Here is a 19113-nt window from a genome sequence, read left to right on the forward strand (position 1 = left end):
CACGCCGAGGGGTGTGAGGCTGAGGGGGCCCTCACACCCCTGATACACTGTTTGTAGCCACATTGCTGTATCCCTGTCACAGCAGAGTGCTGGGCAGGGGTAGCACCCAAGGACTCGCAGCCCAAGACGCACTTCCAAGCAAATTAAATTGCAAAACAACCCACTAGCTTCTGCTCCGGCCTGCACACTCACCTGCTCTTTGCTAAGCTGACCAGCCTTCCATAGTGTCCTCAAGCTTCTCTTTGCTCAGAGAAAAGGAAAAGAACTTCTTAATGCTGTATAATCTCTAACAGCTTTCCTAACCATGCACTGCTTTTGAATCACACAATCCTCAAATCACTTGTCAAGTGGCTAAAACGCACATGTTCAGAAGGTATAGAATGAATTTCCAATAAAACCATGATTTTGTGCACAGTTCCCAATAAAAACACTTTCTTTGTGATGCTAAAAGCAGTCACAGTATTTTCACACCTGCAGACTGGTTCCTGTTGCCAAAGGGATACTCACAAGCAGGCTGGGGGGGTCTACATGTGGCAGCTCGCATGGGACAGCATGGAAAACACCCCACTCAAGCAGCCTTTTTTGCTGATGCCCTTCTGAAACAATCCAGGCTTATTTCCACTTGCTGCAGCCAACGTTCAGATTATGCTTTGCTTTTTTGATGATTCATTGGGTCAGGTAATGCAGGAAATGTTTTAAGGGACTTTTTTCAGATTAGGCTGAACTACCACAGTGTTAGCAGGTCAGCAGTCTTTACCAATTACTTACAGTGCGAAACATTTACTGTAGCAAAGGCCTTGATTAAAGCGCTAATGGAAACAGCATCATCTCAGTGATTTGGAGCACACAGTTCACTTTTATGTAAGACTTTCCGGTACGTGAATCCATGAACTCAACTGCCTGTGGAAGAGGATTGCTTGCTTGAGCGACCGCGCTGGAGTTACATGAAAACCTCAGATGCAGATGATTAAATCTGGATAGCTGAACCTTGCATTTTGTTTCAGCAGTTATATGGAGCAAGGTAGCTAAGATTTGTAGGGAAGCAGCAGACTTGGGAAATACTTCTGATTGCCCACGCATTCCATCCTTCCTCAGAGGTCTTTCCAGCTGAGCGTGACTCTAATGGTTCTGCCAGCTGTAGCTAGACGGGTGCTGTTACTTAGGCACACGCTAAAAAGTCAGACTGCAAACTGTTCTTCTGCTTCTCCTGTCGGTGGCCTGTACAACACACTCTTGGGATCCAGGTAATTTATTTACGACAGTAAGAGGAGCATGCCTGCTTAGGAGATGTAACCAAAACAGCTGGCAAGATCTTCAGTTCCCTGAGCATGGAGCAGGAACAGAAATGGAGAGGAGGACAGACAGTAACGAGCAGAGCTATTTAGCTATTTACTTCTCTGATCCTACTTCTCTGTCTCCAATGAACTTCCCAAAACTGGGGCAAACAAGAGCCTTCTCAGACCACAGCACTACTTTCTGTCCCAGATTCACATGCACACTGTCACCCCAGCGCTCCCAGCCTGGGAAGCGAGACAGAACACCCGCGTGCTCGGTGCTGAGAACCCGGCATCTATAACACACGTCACTGGGTAACCTCTGGTGTGGACCCAGGAACGAGTGTTCTCCAGCTGCCTAAGGGGCATTCAGGGGTGTTCCCCGAGCGCGTCTTCTAGCCTAGCTTTAACCAGAAGGAACCCAGCTTGGGTGCTCTGACACCACTCGGTGATGTGAGACAAAGCGCAGTAAATGGGAACGATGGAGAGATTTACTTCAAAACCACACCAGAGGTAGATGTACTCCGTGGTAAAAACCGCACCCAGGCTTCAAAATAAATGTTATCTCATGGTAGACCCTAAGATCAAAAAAATAATAAAATCAAATAAAAAGCAGAGAACACTGAGTTGGAGTAAAACATGAACCAGCTCCAACATTGTTAATTTAGTGTGGAGAATTAGGCTTTGCTTTGAAGGCAACTTGACAGATATTAAATGACTGACATGAACCTTCGTACAGAAAAGTACTGTCCCCACAGTGAAGGGTGTGCTAGAAAATCCTGCGCTGCCTCGAAGAGCGAGTGCACGCCCCTTCTCTGGGCCAGGATGAGGAATCAGTGAAGTAGGGTGAGAGGTTCCTTCTGCATCCTCCTTAGATTGCGGAGCCACAAAGGCAGGACATAGATAAAACATTCAGCTGTCCTAGGAGCAGATCTAATAATAATTGAGTAGGGCATTTATCATGGAAAACAGAATGGTAAAACAGTAATTTACCATTAATTCCAAATCAAGTTAGAGATAAAAATATCAAGCTAATTGGCTTGCCAGGCAATATTGAGTGGGAGGACCCTACAGGATTTCTGGAGCCTTGGTTTCCTGTGACTCTGCTGCTTGACAGAGCAAAGCTGATTTATATGAAAAATGGCCTTCAAGAACCTCATAGGAAGGAACAGATAGAAAGGAATTCCTCAAGTAAAAAAAACGCAGCTCTACTACTACAGGGACGCTCATTCACACGGCTAAAAGGAAGCGCAGTCTATTGAAGGATGACTCTGTGTTTCCAGACTAGCTAGTAACAGGAGACATTTCAGCCAGAAGTTCCTATGAGAAGGTGATTTTCAGACACTCTAGTTCTGCTCTCTCAATTTTACTCCTGCTGTGAAAACTGATGTTAAATATATACATATATATATAAAAAAATAATACTGAACTTGTATAACTGCATTTCAAAATACATGCACAAGTATGTAGCTGACTAGCAAAACAACCTGATATTTAACCTTAACAGCTTAAAATAAGCCTAATTTTTGTAATTTAACCTCAGAATTTGCTTAAAAATTGATTTCTATTTTTCTCATTGTTCCAATTCTAGCTTTGCCACTGCTTGCAATCCACATTGGCAAGACACCCCCCAACAGAGATTTTCAGAAAGATTCGCTTCACTTCTGAGCTGTCTAGAGTCTAGCTACATATTTCAAAGGGATTCCTCATTCCTCAACTTTGGGAGAAATTGAGAAAATAAAACCCTAGAATTTTCTGAGACAGACTGTATGGCTCAGCACCAGCAACTATGGCCAAGTTTTCCAAAACGCTTAGCTACTCTGCTGAATATCCACTGTGCTGAATGCTTAGAGAAATAAGCATTTATAGTGCTTGCATAGCAAACAAGCTTTTCAGAAAACCTGGTCTGTGACTACGCAAAACTAATCAAATCAGTAAAGACTGTGTCAGAATTGAGGCATATCTGTTCTGTTACCAGAGGCTGTTGTAGGAATTAATTTACTTAAATGGCAATAGTAGTGTATAAATGAGATGTGAATCACATTTTGGGGAGTATCTAAATGGGAACCTAAATAATTGTGGTTTGTATGTAGATGGGTAGAAGAAAATGTAAATTACACTGATTTAGGTACAATACTGAGTTCAGCCTGATTAAAAAAGTTTTAGAGATAAAAAGACTTTTAAGGTGCAACTTTAATTAATTCCTAAATCTCGTTTAAAGTCAAGGGAATTGTATGAACGTGTAACTGTTTAAATATTTTGTTATTAATTCAAGTCAGCATATCTGAAATACTTAAAAAAATATACTAAGTAGATGGTGTATACTTCGGCTCCCTTTGGCTCTCAACAGACAGGAGAGGAGTTGCTGTTCCAGGCACAATACATGCACACACACACACGTGCAGCAACAGTTCCTACCCCAAGGCACTTACAATCTAAAAAAATATTCAGACATAAGCTCGAGGTAGTGCTGTCTTATGTAAACAACCACATATAGTGGTGGAAAATACCACATCGATTCCATTGTGTATAAGGGTTCATTGAAGTATGAATAGAAAGAAAAGTGAAAAGGGCTTGGGATAGTGATGGAAGTGGATGAAGGGTACTGTAAGGAAGAAATGCATTTGAGCCACAGTACTTGCTACGGCTTTCCAGAAGAAAAAGATCCCAATCCAGACCTACAATTAGAAGCAGAGTGGTGACAGAGGGACAGCAGGAAAGGACAGGACGCAAGATATGGAGAGTTGCTCTGAGGTGTCAAAAAAGCCTCACCATAGCTCAGGAAACAGAGAGGGTGAGAAGGGAACAAAAGGACCTATTATGATATAAGCCTCAGCTGAAGAGAATTTAAGGGATAAAAAAAGATGAGATCCCTCTGAAAGCTTGTGACAGTAGTCCCCATACTGTCCCAGTGAGACAGAGCAATCCATCTCCTGTGCGCATCTGTATGTGTATATGGGGGAATAAAAAAAATAATAACCTATGGTTTCATCAGTGGGTATTCACACTTCAGTCTGCACAAACCCAGAGTCTGGTGACACACATGCAGCATGGTTTTGAAACTTTCAGAAGTAAACAGAGGAATTTTTTGGAAGAGATGTTTCAGCACTATACCTAGAGAACATCATTAAAATTCCACATAACTATAAAAAATGACTGAAACAGAGCAGTCTTACTCCATCAGTATAAACGTGTGTATAGGCAGGGTTGTAGGACTTCCCTGCTTTGTTTTCTCTTTTAATAGCTGTGGTCAGAAGCTTCCCTGTATTGTGTATGTCTAGACCCTGACCGATTGCTTCTTCGAGCAGCCAGCTACCGTGTGATTCAAATTCCAAATGCAGGATGAACATGCTGCTGCAATAAAAAGAAAACTAAAACATGTCATTAGTGGCCTTTCACCGATCTAATTTAATCAATTTGCGGCTTTGGAAGAAATTAATATAATCCCAGGGACATTGCCAGAAAGCCTGAGCTATGTGCAGCCTTTGGAAACAAAAGGTCCATCATCTTCCCCTGGCGATGTACTAATGCATTGATTTCCATGCTGAGGATTAAAACTCCTTAAATTTCCCCAGGTAACCATGTTCTGCACACATCATGTTTATTTGTTAAATATAATATAATATATAAAAATAAGCTTAGGAAAAATCGCTGATAGCTGTTTCTTTACATCTAGAAACTCCTCTAAAACCATAATCACTTCATGCCCTTTGCACTAGAGCTGCACTGTGCCCTGAGCGATCAGAGCCCCAAGAGACGGGTCCTTCCCACTTGCTGGAGCTCCCGCGTACGTGCAAGTACGATGTGCGCCAGCGCAGGAGCACCAACACAGCTCAGGTCTGTTTCTGAGAGGGTTCCTCCGTGGGCCCTGGAGTAGTAGCTGTACTGTGAGAAGGAGCTGAATGTCTTGGTGCATGAAGTCATAGAGATTTAAGAGAGTTAGAGATCCCAAAGTCAATCTTTGAAGACCGGCGCAAACACTGTTCATTGGCAGATGGCCCAGTTTACAGCAGGGCTGTGCAAACTTCAAAAGAACACCATTCCCAAGGGGCACCACAGCCGAATGTGACGTGCATATGACAAGGGTTTTGATCCAAGAAATTTCACGAAACTCCAGGTTTGAAAACAGTATGTAAACAAGGATGCAAGGTCTTCAGCCCTGGAAAGTTTCGAAGTATAAGCATGTTGGTTCTTTCTATTCCTTCCTCATCCCATGGTTTTGTTGAGAAAGAACCGAACATTTCACAATCACCATCCTCTTGCATGCATTTCCCTGTTGGTTTTTTTTTTCTTGATGAATATACTTTTTTAAAGTCATAGTCCATGCATATTTGCCATGAAACAAGAAAACATTCAGTAAGGCATAAAGGAATGGAAAAAACCCAACTATAATTGTCCTTCTTTTTGAAAAAAAAAAAAAAAAAAAGAAAAAGAAAATAAAGGCCACTTTGCTATTAATTGCAATTATTCCCAATGGAGTTTTTTTTTTAACTGTATATACAGCATGACAGGGCCATTTTGTGGGACACTTTCCTTTAATCACTTAAGTTGTTATTCACACATCTTGATTCTCCTGCCCTGAAAGATCCTTTCCATATGGAAATATGTAAAAACAACATCATCGCATTTCTGAACAAGGCTTCTCCAGCATATCCAATTCTTGTTCTATCAAGGTCTCAGTCAGCACATTTCCAGCTCATCAGTTTCCTTCAGACAGCAGCAACACATACATTTTTGGTGTAAATTAGTTTAGCTCCACCCAAATAATTACCAGCAGAGGATCTGGCCTAATACATTCAGTAGATAAATTTTCTTCTATCAGACAACAGTATCTTCAAAGCTATAATTTATCTGCATATTCCACAGTACAAGATAAGTCTCGTTACATTGAGCCTGAAATTACATTAAGCTCACCTAGGTCCAAGACACTTATCAAAGAATCCCATCCCCAACCAAAAAAAGAAAAAAAAACCCAACAAAAAAAGACACAAACATCCAAATTTCCCTTGCTGTGCAGAATATTAAAGACTTACTGAAGACTTCATGTGGCATATGTGGGATAACAGTCTGTTTCATTGCAGAACTGCAGCAATTGAGAGAATAAAAATGGAAGACTGGAATTTTAGAACTGTTAGAAAACTACATAATTTATTTACTCGAGACTACTGGAGAAAACTTCTGGAAATCACACATGGAAAATAATTAATCCATATTGAAGAAACAGATGAAACTTACGTATTTCACCAGACATTACTGAATTTTTCTCAAAGTAATATTTCTCCTCCTGCCATTTTTGTGTAATGTGAAAACAGTTTTGAATACAAACCAGTCTGTTCATAAAGGGAATTTAAATATAGACAAATATCTTATAGCTGGCACTATCATCTGCTAAGTACAGCCACTTGCCTGTACTTGAAATCTTCCTGTACGCCATACCTACTATCATCCCCAGCAATTTGTCCAGCTTCTGGGACAAAAATAAAAATAGAACAAAAATACAACCAGTATCAGCCCCCAGCACTCCTGGCCCCAGATCCAAGCGCCGTCTTTCCCATACCCTTAGAAGTGGCCCACTTGGAATCAGGCAGCCAGTGGGTTTCTGTGGCTGCAGACGTTCTCACAAACCACGATGAAACACAGATCATGCTCAACTGTATTCACACCAGAGTCTTGTTATGTTACCTTATCGTGATGGATTGGAAAGTTAAAAAAAGGATTATTCAACTAAAATGAGAAATTGCAATGACAGAAACATAACATGCGCTTTCCTGTTAAGGAAAAATCTGGGACTTAGATCAGCAGAAGAACAGAAGGAGAAGAGGCAGTCTCCTAGCAGAGATAAAACAAAATGGTGCCAGCAGCATGTCCTCAGACACAAACACGACTGAAGTAGATGACGACAGTTTGGTAGCCAGAACTGTGAAAGATATTACACACAATCTTACCCTAGTAATGGGGGGGGGGGGAGGGGTGAGTTTCAGGGTTTCTAATCCTAACAGAAAACGCTTACATGCAAAATTCAAGCAGAAACATGAAAATGATAACCAAGGAAATGCTATGCAGTTTAGAGTATTACACAACTACAGCAGGTATGTGAAGATAAATTTCTGCCACTGCTAAAAGAGCTACAAGAGCTTAGAGATTCACCAGAATATGGCAAAAGGGCTACAGAGAAAATATTTGCATTTGTGCATTCCTTTCAGCACTGAACTGCCGTTACCGATTCTGTGTTGTCCTAGCTTCCAATTTCATATTAAGTGGCAGAAGCAGCAGGTTCAAAACTGCAAAGGCACAACATCCAACCAGCCATAAAGCTATCATGATCTGGATTCATAACCAGAGAGGCTGACAAAGCTGCTCTGGCTGCTGAAATAAATAAATGAGACTCCCACTGCAAACAATTGCAAGAAACACTGATACGTCTGCCTAACAAACAAACCTGGCCTCTGCCCTAGGAAAGACCTCCCAGAGCACGGCACACAGACACAGCTCCGGTGCTGCAGCTGCCCTCGGAGTGTTTTAGCAGAGAACATAAGATCTTTGTGACACTAGTCAAAGGCTTACTCTGAAACTGCTTAAAGCACTGGCACAGATAGACATTTTCTAAACACATACTACTGGAGAGAAATGCTTGCATATCACCATATGGATTTGTAGGATATATATACAAATTTTGCTGTTGGCTTGTAAACTCTAATGAATTAGAGCATGCTTAATCACCTTCAGTTACAGCTTCTGTCCTGAAAGTAAGTTTTAGGTTTGTCTTTAGCTGAGGAGGATTAATTCTTCTTGTAAAATTCTGCCCAAAGCTTGTAAATGAAATCTGAGAATAACATTTAGGGATGTGTTTGGTTTATAATTATATATTTTCCTCTAGTAGACAAGAATCTTCATATACAGCTACCTTTAAGGTTTCATCACTTTTTGATACAGTCAACATGGTTGCACTGAGTCTAACCTTCACTCTTGCCAGGTAAGAATGAAAGTGCTCTTGTTCCTAAAGAGAAAAAGAGAAAGCAAGAATTCTGGGGAGAGAGAGGGACAGTGTCCTACATACCTTTCAAAAGAATTATGTTTGTAAAGAAGAATTGCCCACTATAAGTAGCAAGCTCTTTCGCTGTCAAACCTCTTTTATGCCCTAGCCTCAGGGAACAGCTTTTTATTCAAAACAAACAAATCCAAAACTTCTCTTAGCAAAGCAAACAGCCAGAAACCCAGAAGCCTCTCCTTTTGCACCTTTTTCTAACCAGAAAGAGGGAGAGGAACTGGTTGGAGAAACACAAAGCAATACCCCTGCCTCTAAAAGGCTGCCAAACCATGCAGTAGGCAGACAGCTCTTCATTTTTATCTTTTGTGCAGCCAGATCTGAATTCAGCAAGAACATCATAAGGTACTAAGATCAATATTGCTGGTATATTTTCACCTCCAGAAAAGCAATGTATTTTCCACAGCTTTTATTTCAAATTTGACTTAATTATAGTTATTCCTGTAAGTTACCATCTTCTCATAGCAGCAGAGCTGGCAATGGTGCTTCCGGAGCTGTGGGATATTACACACTGTTTTACTTTGTTAGCTGAGGAAATCCATTCAGACTTCTATGCTGAGCAGTGCAACACTAACACAAGGAGACATTTAAACAGTACAAGAACTAAACTTCAGGTTTCACTTTCACAGACATTAAACAGACTCTATTTCCTTCTAGGACTCACTGAGGATTCTGCTATCAATGTGCAAAAGCAGAACTAATATTATTCACTAAAGCTGTTCTGACACTTGACATCAGGAGACTCAGTTTTCAATTCGTTAATAATTTTGCCAAACTTTATGCATTTAGCCTGAACATTTTGGTGCTGAACATCACCTGCAGGGTAATTTGTTTTCCTCCCTTATAGACAGATGGTTTAGCTGGTTTGAAACAACAAAGCTAGAGCAGGGAAAATCCATTATTTTTGCTAACATAAAAAATAAGTTCTGGCAACTTTTGAAAAGCAACTGACGTAATTTTCATCAAACTTTCAGTGCTAGGCAATGACCGTGCTGCTACTGAAATTCCCATTCTAAGTCCATCCACTTTCTAACTTCATCTTATCTGGGAAGCTTTCAGAAGACAGACCCCACAGGCTTCTCTCTGCTTAAAAGAAAACAATGCCCGCCTTGGCACACATTTAGTGAGCAGTCTTAAGAGAACTGGAGAAAAAAGGACAAGAAAACTGGCCTTCAGTGAGCTCCAAGGAAATAAGCTAAAACCCCCTCCTGTTAGTTTTGGAAGAATATAAAGGCTCCAGAGCAAACGTAAAGGAATGGTCGCATAGCCAAAGCAGCCTTAAGCTGGAGTTGCAGTAATTTTTGATGCATAAAAAACCTGCATAGAACAGAACTCAAGAAACTGGTCACTCAAGTTATTCCAGTAACCTTAACCATAAAAATTTGCCTCTTTATTGCACTTTTCTGCAGGAATATTTTTATGGATTTTTTACGGAATAAATTAATTTCTCATTGAAAGATGCCTTTTCTGTTTTCTCCATGCCTTAAGCAAAACCAAACAAAAAAATCCTGCAGGTTCTTTACTCTTTCTTTACATTATTAGTGTACTTCCTTCACACTGAGATTAAAATCTAATCAAGTTCAAGCTGGGAGAGAGCATGAAGGAAGAGTTCCTCTGGAGTCCTGTGAGAGGAGGGAAGTCCCAGCCGCCCATCGTGAGAAGGGGTGGGAAGGTGCCAGCAGAGCCAGGTGAAGGTGGCACCTCACTGGGACATCACCCCATGGACAAGAAAGTTCGGTCTGCCTGGTCAGTGACGGCGCAGAGCCGGTGCTGGTGGGGTGGAGAAAGCCCCAGTCGGGAACAACTACTCGGGGGACAGGGCTCAGGTGGACGGGGGCGAGTGGGGTGGGGTGGGGCGACACCCCCAGGAAGACAGAACTTTCAAGTAAAGTGGCCTGTCCCTTAACACACCGAGAGGGCTGTTCTCCCGGGTAGCAGGGTTCTCAGACACCTGTACACAACAGGAAGAACTTACTACAAAGGCCTTCAGGTATCTGCATTTTAGACTCCTGGAGTCAGAGTTTAAGGGGAGATCAATCGTGCAGCTAGAAGCCAATGTTTCGCTAATACTCAAAAGGAACTTTGATGTCGTATCACAGCCACGTAATGGCCATCACTCGTGGCAGAAGGGTTAGATGTGCCTCCGTGAAACAAAGCGGGGAATGTCACCACTGTCGCCTCTTGCCTGGTGCCGGGTACGCTTTATTCTGAAAATAGCACGCAGCTACCTGGCAGCACTTGCCAGCACAGCTGAATTAGTCAGAAAAGCTGCCAGGGAAGTGGGAAATCTCCAGGTCTCTTTGCTTGCTCCAGGGCTTGTTCCACTGTGGCACAAATACAAATACACGACAAAAGCAGAACCTGCTGTGCTGCTGTTTGGGAAAACAATAATAGTTCAGGGCCTATTTTCTTCATGAATTTCACTCAGTGCTCCAATTAATGCTGACAGGCACTGCATACATACTGAGAGCAGCACAGACTCGTTTTTCTCCCAGGTAAAAAGATTTTGTTCAGACAGCCCGTGCTTAAAGATAGAATAAGTCCTTCAAGCATGCAAGTTTCAGACTTACTCCAGCTGCCTGATTCTTTGAAGTCACTGCTCTTCTTTATTGTGTAGTGATAGTAATCAATTTATTATTGCATTATAGATTAATAGATAGACAAAATGTAAATCATCAGAATATTCACAGAAAGGATGGGTAATTATAGCTGAGAAGCCTATTATCTTGTCCGCGGTCCTGTCACAAAGGTGGCAACGTTAGGGCAATCAGTAATTCATAGCAAGAAATTCAAAGATCAGGAATCGAGCAATGGAAAAAAGGATTTAGCTGATGGGAGCCATGAAGTTTGATTTAAGCTGGCCCTCTGAAACCTTTAATCACATATGCATAGTTTCTTCTTACATAAATTATTCTGCATATTCTTTACACAGTTTCTGCATAAAACATAAGAAGAGTTTGTGCATTAAGATGTGGTAGCTCCCAGACTTTTATTTAGCAAGGGGTCCTGGGGAACTGCTTAACAGAGAGAAAGGGAAAGCACACGGAAATAGCTACATGCACACAGAAAGAATATGCTGATTAGATTATTAGAAATTAGAAACCGTAAGAAATGATGGTTACTGATTGTAGCGGAATGAAGCTGGGTTGATTAGCATTGATAATATACCACCGTGGGTTGGCTTCAGGGTTGGCCGATGTAGATAAGGTGCAGCTGTGGCTGGTTAAGTGGTTGAGAGCCAATGAAGTGAGAGCAGCCAAGGAAGAAGGAGAGAGAAGAAGAAGAAGCAAGAGGAGAGAGAGAGCACATGCCCTGGATGACACGAGGAGAAGGCAGCAGAGGGACTGTATGAAGAGCACGCTGGTATGAGCTGGTAAAAGACCTTGTTGCAGCTTCATAGTTTGAAGAGTGCTGTGACAACTGACCACGGGCATTCTTCTCCCTACCTCTGTCAAAAGTCTGATGTTGTAACGTTACCAGCAGAAACAACAGCTTTCTTCACAGTTCTGGAATTACATCTTTTCTGATTCACCCTTAGGATTTGGCTCTCCGAGAAGTAGACCAGGTGGGCTCTGGTAGATCTTTCAGTCATGAGTACAGTTCCTGAAGCAAATGCCACTTACGAAATGCAGAGGTAGTATGAAGGTAAAATGCATCTAGAATGACCCAACAATTTTGGATGCTACATATATTCCTTTCTTCTCTTCATAAGCCATCCAGAAGAAGAAGGTGAAATACCCGAGTCATGGCCAGGCTGACTAGTCTATTTGGACATGAGATCACACATGCTTTACTATACTTAACTAAGCTTCCAGCACCTGATTCCAGATAACAAAAGCAATCCTATTTCAAAAGCAATCAATTTCAAAAAATTGAAACCCCAAGTTGCCGTAAGGCAATCCAAATCAACCTTTGCAGTGGGGGTTAACGCTTTCTCTTTGAGAGGGTCTAACACCAGAACAAATACGTATGTTGAGGGACTCACAATTTATGCCTACCAACAGCTGAAACATTAGACTTAATTGACTAGAGCAGTGGATGGGGTACCTGACTAAAATCTGGCTTCTTACATTCCCTCCATGTTAGACCATGTCTTATTAAATGAGACTAGAAAATTCTAATATTGTTTACACTTTGCCTTCATTACTAGTGTATTAATTTGTAGATACATTCACCGGAATTATTTCATTGTTTCAGTCTCAGTTGAGTAAATTCAGTTACTGCATTTTTCACTTTTGAGTAACTTACTCTGTTTTCACTAAAACTATTAAAAGCATGGAAAACATCATATTTCCTAGTTTTTATGATGGCCTACGAACATGTTGGCATAGGCAACCTCAGGTAAGAAATCTCTAAGGCACTTGGCTTTGCTTGCAGTTTGAAAGTTATTTATGTCTACGGAATGTTATGACCTGATGGCCACACAGTCTGTGCCTTTGTAAAACAGACAACCTAGAATCATTTGAGAAACAATGAAATTATGAAAATGGAGAGGAGACCAGTATAAAAAAACATAAGCCAGTTTAAAAAAAAATGGCTAAAAACCTGACAGTAAGCTGTTCTGAATGGGAAAACGCTGTGCATGAAGATGGCTGCTACTGGTGTTCCTCAGCTTTGCACTTGGGACCATTTTTATTTAGTATTTTAATTAATAGTGTTGGTACAAAAAGTAGGAGAGCACTTGCAGGAGTTCCTGACTGCATAAGGGAGGCGTAGTCAGCATATGCAGAGGCTAGGTTTTACACAGGAATTTTATCTGTGGATGATCTTGTTTAAGAAAATAATCAAAACATGAAATTTTAATAATGCATAGCTACTAGTAGTAAAATAAGATTACTCTAAGCCTTAGCCTTACCTGTTGCCAGTGACAGAGGAAAAAAACCACCTTTGTTAGTAGATCTAAAGCTGGTGCCAAGTCACCTGTGTAACATAGTCATGACCACGGCAGTGCAATGCCAGGATTTAAAGAGAAAGGCCAAGAGGATGCAGAGAACTACCAGTGCCATGGGGTCAGTTACCTCCTTCAGAACTCTGGCTTTGCAGCAGCTTCCTGCACCGGTACTGGTTTGAGGGACTGTTACAGATCTGCTAATAAGTTAGAATTAATTGACTTTACTAGATTTTATAAAATCATTTGGAATAAGAAATATATTTTAATGAAACTTGTAGTTGCACAGCAAAAGCTGCTGTGAAATCCTTTGTACAGCCCTGTACCGAGGCCAGAAGAATGGGCTAGAATCTTTGTTTAAAACTTAGGTAACAAATCTGGGATTTTTGCAGATTTCTTTGTATTTGGCTAGTCTTCTGTATGTAGAAAGCGTATTGAAATGTCAGAATATAGAATTAATGGGAACTGGGGAGAGTCGACTGGAACAACTTGTAGTTACCTGCCAAGAAACCGTGAACTTTAGTAGCAGGTAATTCCGGCAGGGGGAGATCGCGACCACCGAGTCATACACCACCGACCCAAATCGTACCCCAGACCCATTTCTGGACCTTTCTAACCTTTACTGTGCAGAATCAGATATGGGAGGAAAGTATGTTAATGAATTTGGGGGAGCGCTATATTTATGCGTGAATACTTAATGAATATGCATGAATAACTTCTATATATGGTGTATGATTTTGAAATTTGGTGTGCCTTGATCGTGAGAGGACTCACTCACGCACCCAGCCGTTACTAAAGAAGTGTCTGCTTATCTACATCACATTGGTGATGTGGTGAGGTGATGAGAAAGTTCTTCATTCCGAGATTTCGGTAACAGGACCACTATGGACACATGAGGAACCAAACACTTGCCTTTTGTAAGGGCAGTAGAAAGGTTGGCTTGCCTACACAAAGGCTAAGAAAGGAATTACTAAGTAATTTAGGAGAACAAATACTCAGAGAAATGAGGAGGAAAGAAGAAAACAATCATCCAACATCCGCATCACAAACCAACGGACAGAAACTGGTAGAAGTAAAATGAAAGCTGGAATAAGATTCTGTTACAGTCTTCCAAGAGGAGTTTCAGGGACAGCTTACTTTTTGGAGAATAAGCCTAATCCATTTGTCAAGGGGATTTATACTGATATGATTGCTTATAATAGAAATGGCTTGGACTCTTGACCCAGGCAGTCCCTTTTCTCTTTATTTCCTTGGAGATTTAACAGAGAGTGGATTTCCTCAGGGCTAGCACGGTATCAGTGCATGTTATCAGACAGAAGACAACGTGCCACTTCAAATCTGATGGCACATGGCTGGAATTCTAATTGTAGACTGTTATTTTAGAAGGCTCTTAAACTCCTAAAATTCAGGCTGCAGTTTTTAAAATGGATTTGAAAGAGATTTGTCTGACGTGGAACATTTCAAAATAACTGTCTACTCAGAATTCTTTAATTTTTACCATAAGATCACCCTAATGCCAGTTAGTTGGTAAGTCCAGTGAAGATTTTTCTGGCGTTTTGGTTCTCCTTTAAGCAATGGTAGGCAAGGTTACATTCTGTCTCATTAAATTCACTTATGGTTTTGTCATGTATTGGTCATGGTGTCCTCCTAATATAAGACCCTGAGCTGATAAACGCCAATTCACCTTACAGGTGTTTGCATTTGAAGTAGTAATGAAAATCTCACCCAGCAAACCCTCTGGGGTTCTTCAGATAAAAGCTATATATAATGTGATCTGTCGCATGATTTCTGTATCTTGATACGGGGTGCAAAAAGTGAGTTATGTGCCACTTGCATTTTCTCCCGTGTACCAAGCCATCTTTCTGCATTTTCATAACAAGGGACTTGCAAGGTTACAGGTCCTCAATGGTTTGAAGTTGATTTTTCATGGTAACTGTAAGAAAAATAAATAATAAATAAAAATAAAAAAATATGCATCTTCTGAAATAAAGAAATTTATGAAAGAATATTACAATTGTTAAGCTCCAATCGTCACACATGTCTGTACTCTGAGAAACTGCACAGAGTAAACAAACCATTTTGCTGTACAGCTCTCAGCAGGCTACATTAATGAACAAAAAAAACCCAAAGCCCCTTTCTGTATCTGTACCTTAGGAACTTGGCTGGTGTTGTATATTCACATTCATTCAGATAATAAAACAATTTCCAGAGGAGATAAACAAGTCAGATGATTACCAATGTCATTACAAAGATAAAACCACATTTTAAGCTTGAAAAACATAATTTCAAATGGAGGTTTTGCAAAGGAAAAAAAACGTAGTTTCCTACTAGGCATGGTTTACTTGTCCTAAGTTCAGAGCTTCCTAAGCATTAAAACCAATAAAATTGCCTTTCTGTGTTTTCACTGAAACAGAGCAACAAACACACAAAAAACCCCCAAACACAAACACCGTTCAAATCTCAAGTTATGGAAACATAATGAACAGGCATTTTTAGCCTGTTTCCCCACTGAAACAATGAACCATGAGAACAGATTTTGCTTGAAACAGCACCCTATCTCTTGTCTTTTCATTTTGTTTCACCCACAACCTGTTGGTTGATTTAAGAACTCATCTACATCCTATGAATTCACAAAATAGGCAGTTAGAGGGGAATACACTGGTGTACACAGCTTCTCAGCAACAGCGGAGCAACTCCTGATAAAGAGATAAACACCACATGGAAAAGAAAAATTGTATTTTGAACCTGCAACATATTAGATACTGTGGTCACTCAAGTGAGATGTGAATGCATAGGAAGATTATATTTTTATTAATACCAGTGCTTACAGAACTACTCTGATGTCTCAGTATCAATTAGATTTTCAGTAAAATATTTATTTTTATATATATATATATATTATTTTTTTCTTAGGCAACTGCAAAACCCCATACCCCACTGTGTAATATACAATGCTGCCACAATTTAATTCCTGCAGAAATAATTTACTGATTTTAATCTACAAAAAGGAGAGATGCTAATAAGAGTACCCAGCGGACTGGTGGATCTAGTGCTGGAACTGGGAACAGTTAGTTATGTAAGTCGAGGGCTGAACGAACACTAATTAGCTCTGATGGTGGAAAAGTGGTTATATATTTTATCCAATAAAGGCAGCACCAAATATCAACAGCCCAGGGAAGCGAAATGGAAACCCTACATGAATGGCATACCTGCTACTTCAAAACTTTTTCTCCCTCTTATTCATTCTCTCCAGCTACTCCAGATCTTGATTTATTTATTTCTAGCCACTGGTAAATTTCTAATCCCGTGGCGAGAGCACTTCCCCGGCCACTGAGTGACAAAGGTTCGAAGTCCGTGGAGCCCGTAAGAGATGAAGAACCGAGATCTGCCTCTGCCACCCGGGGCACTCATCACCACTGCTCTCCCCTTTCTGCTTTGGTACTTCTTCGTGCTGATCTTACCGGTGTCTCTGTGTGCACCCCACTAAGGTCAGAGAGCTCAGAGGGCACAAAGACACCTGGGTTTAATAATCCCAAAGGGGGACAAGTATGTACCAGGGCAATAGGCAATTAATTCTCTCCAGAAGTGAGAGGTCAGCCCGTAATTACAATACCCTTCCCCTACTCCTATCCTTCCTTTGTAAGCAGTGGTGTCTCAGGAACACGGGTAAGTGACATTTTTATATGCATTCACATTCTGAACGTGCCATGCAGGAAACCAGGGAATCAGTAAAAAATACATTCTAGAAGTTATCAGCTTGTTTCTGGAATGTCCAAAAAGGAAACAGTAGCTTATAGCAGAAGCTTGTGTTGGTATTAACTTTCTGAAGTTGTACTATATAATATTCTTCGATGAGAGCTCAAAGAATACTCAATGTCATCTTCTAAACAATGATGGAATTTGGGCAGATTTCTTTATCCAGATAACGCATGTAAGATTCACGTTTTCTTTAAAAAAAGACACAGAAGATTTACACGTACAGAGTGCAACAACACATAACATGCCACAAGAAGTGCCCAAAGAATCCTATTTAACAATCAAATGGTAGTTCTGGAGGAAGGAACCAAAGCTTTCTTTCCTTCCACAGGCCCCGGGACACCCCTGAAGCCGGTTCTGCCCCGGGGTGTGCCCCCTCACCCGCCCGGGGCCAGGCAGAGGCCCAGGTCGGTGGGTGGGCTCAGGCGGAGGAAAGGGAAACTGGTTTGTTCTCCTGGTCAGGAACCGAGTGCCCTTCGAGTACATCTCCGGCACCTAACGGATGGGGCTCCCATTTCTCACTGAGCATGCACAGTCTCAACACTCTCCTACATGCTGTTTGCAAAAAAATGTTACGGTGGAAATACAAATAGCCTTGGATTTAGGCCTACAAGAGCCAACGTTTTTTTTAGTAGGGCCCTTAAAAGCAGTCCTTCAGTCTTCCTGGAAGCTGATAACTGCTCTGAGTCAGAAAATGTGGTGTCTTCTCTATCTCTAGAAATTGCAGGCTAGAGACATGAAACTGAGGCCAAATTATTTCCTTCCTCCTCATAGAGCCCTTCCACTTACTCATTAATTTTAACAGTGAGTAGTTGCTTTGTTGCTGGACTAACTTCCACAAAACACTTAGACTGGCCGCTGTATTAGCCCTTCACAGCGCACTTTGAACAGAAGGTTAAGGGCAAATAATATCTATAATTTTACTATCAAATAAGGGATTTTCTTACTTAAAACCTTCTGTTAAAAAAATAATAAACACAAACAAGATGGGTTCTTGTTCTGCTCAGCCATTCTTCTGATGTCTGGTTTTATGCAGCTCTTCCAGCGTTTTTTGCCTTACGTCAGGTCAGGCTGCACCTCAGAAGAGCTGGATTTGGTTCCAGCGCTCTTTCGGGTTCGGGGCCCCGAGACTGCCACCCCCACACTTCTTGTCTCAGTTGCATTTCCACTTTTAAATCACCCCCTGTCCCTGCTGACCAGGAGCTGAGACCTAGCAGTTCTAGCCATAAAGCTGTAGCGAGCTCTACATTCCTACACCATTTGGCATATTTTTTGCCTTACAGTAGGAGAGACAGAATATGTGGTACTTAATAGGCTTTTTCCCTTGCCATATAGACTTTAGTTAATAACACAGAACTTGGAACATAAAATGCATTTAAAAGTTCTCCCTCCCCGCTCTGATTTACAAGAATGGAACTGTCTGCCTATATGTAGAAGAAACACAGATAAACAAAGTTCAACGATATTCGATTTTTTTTTTTTCCTCTTTTTACGCTACTTAACTGGAAGATAGCTTATACTGTTTTCCAGGAACTACTTGGGGGAAGCTACTTTTCATCAGGAGCCTCTATTTTAGATTTGTGAAACTGCAATGAAATCAACATGAATAAAGGAATTCTGAATACCCCAAAAGCTTACTTTCCCTGACATAAGTAAAAAAAATCTTAAGGTTTCAAGAGGAAATTAAACCAGAGGGGACCTCTTTAACCATAATCTTAATTTCTTATTGGAAAGAAAGGAAAAGCAGATACTAACATCACCAGCCGATTTCAATAGGTAATAGAATCATAAACTTTGAAGTAACCATGTTATCTGCTGAAGTTAAAAAAAAATAAATAGCCAAAACCTGATTGTAAAAACTCCATGTAGTGCACAGTGGGCAGAATATGGGCTGAAGATCTGTCACTGGACACGTGACTGAACTCCAAGGTTAAGTATAGGCTGATCAGGTTTTTAGTCCTTAGCATCCTGTTTCTGAGAGCCCTTTGCAGCAGGGATGGGCGAAGTGGCAGTTCTGCGGGGTCCGAGTTCATCATAAACACGCACCGGCAGCTGCAGGAAACATCCCCATCCAAGGGTAATGCCCTCGTTAAGCAGAGCTTCTGGAAAGGCTCATCAGCTAGTTAAGAGCTGCGGCTGTGTCCAGCTCC

General features: G+C 41.1%; 1 long non-coding RNA gene across 1 annotated transcript in view; it reads right to left on the reverse strand.

The window, feature by feature from the left end:
• Nucleotides 1-19113, reverse strand: part of LOC121087848 — a 38716-nt gene that overhangs the window by 4786 nt on the left and 14817 nt on the right. The window contains exon 4 of the long non-coding RNA XR_005827762.1: nt 14933-15140. This is a non-coding gene — a long non-coding RNA (uncharacterized LOC121087848). The remainder of the gene's footprint in view (nt 1-14932; nt 15141-19113) is intronic.

This window comes from Falco naumanni, chromosome 4 (genome assembly GCF_017639655.2).
Source record: "Falco naumanni isolate bFalNau1 chromosome 4, bFalNau1.pat, whole genome shotgun sequence".
NCBI classification, from domain to species: Eukaryota; Metazoa; Chordata; class Aves; order Falconiformes; family Falconidae; genus Falco; species Falco naumanni.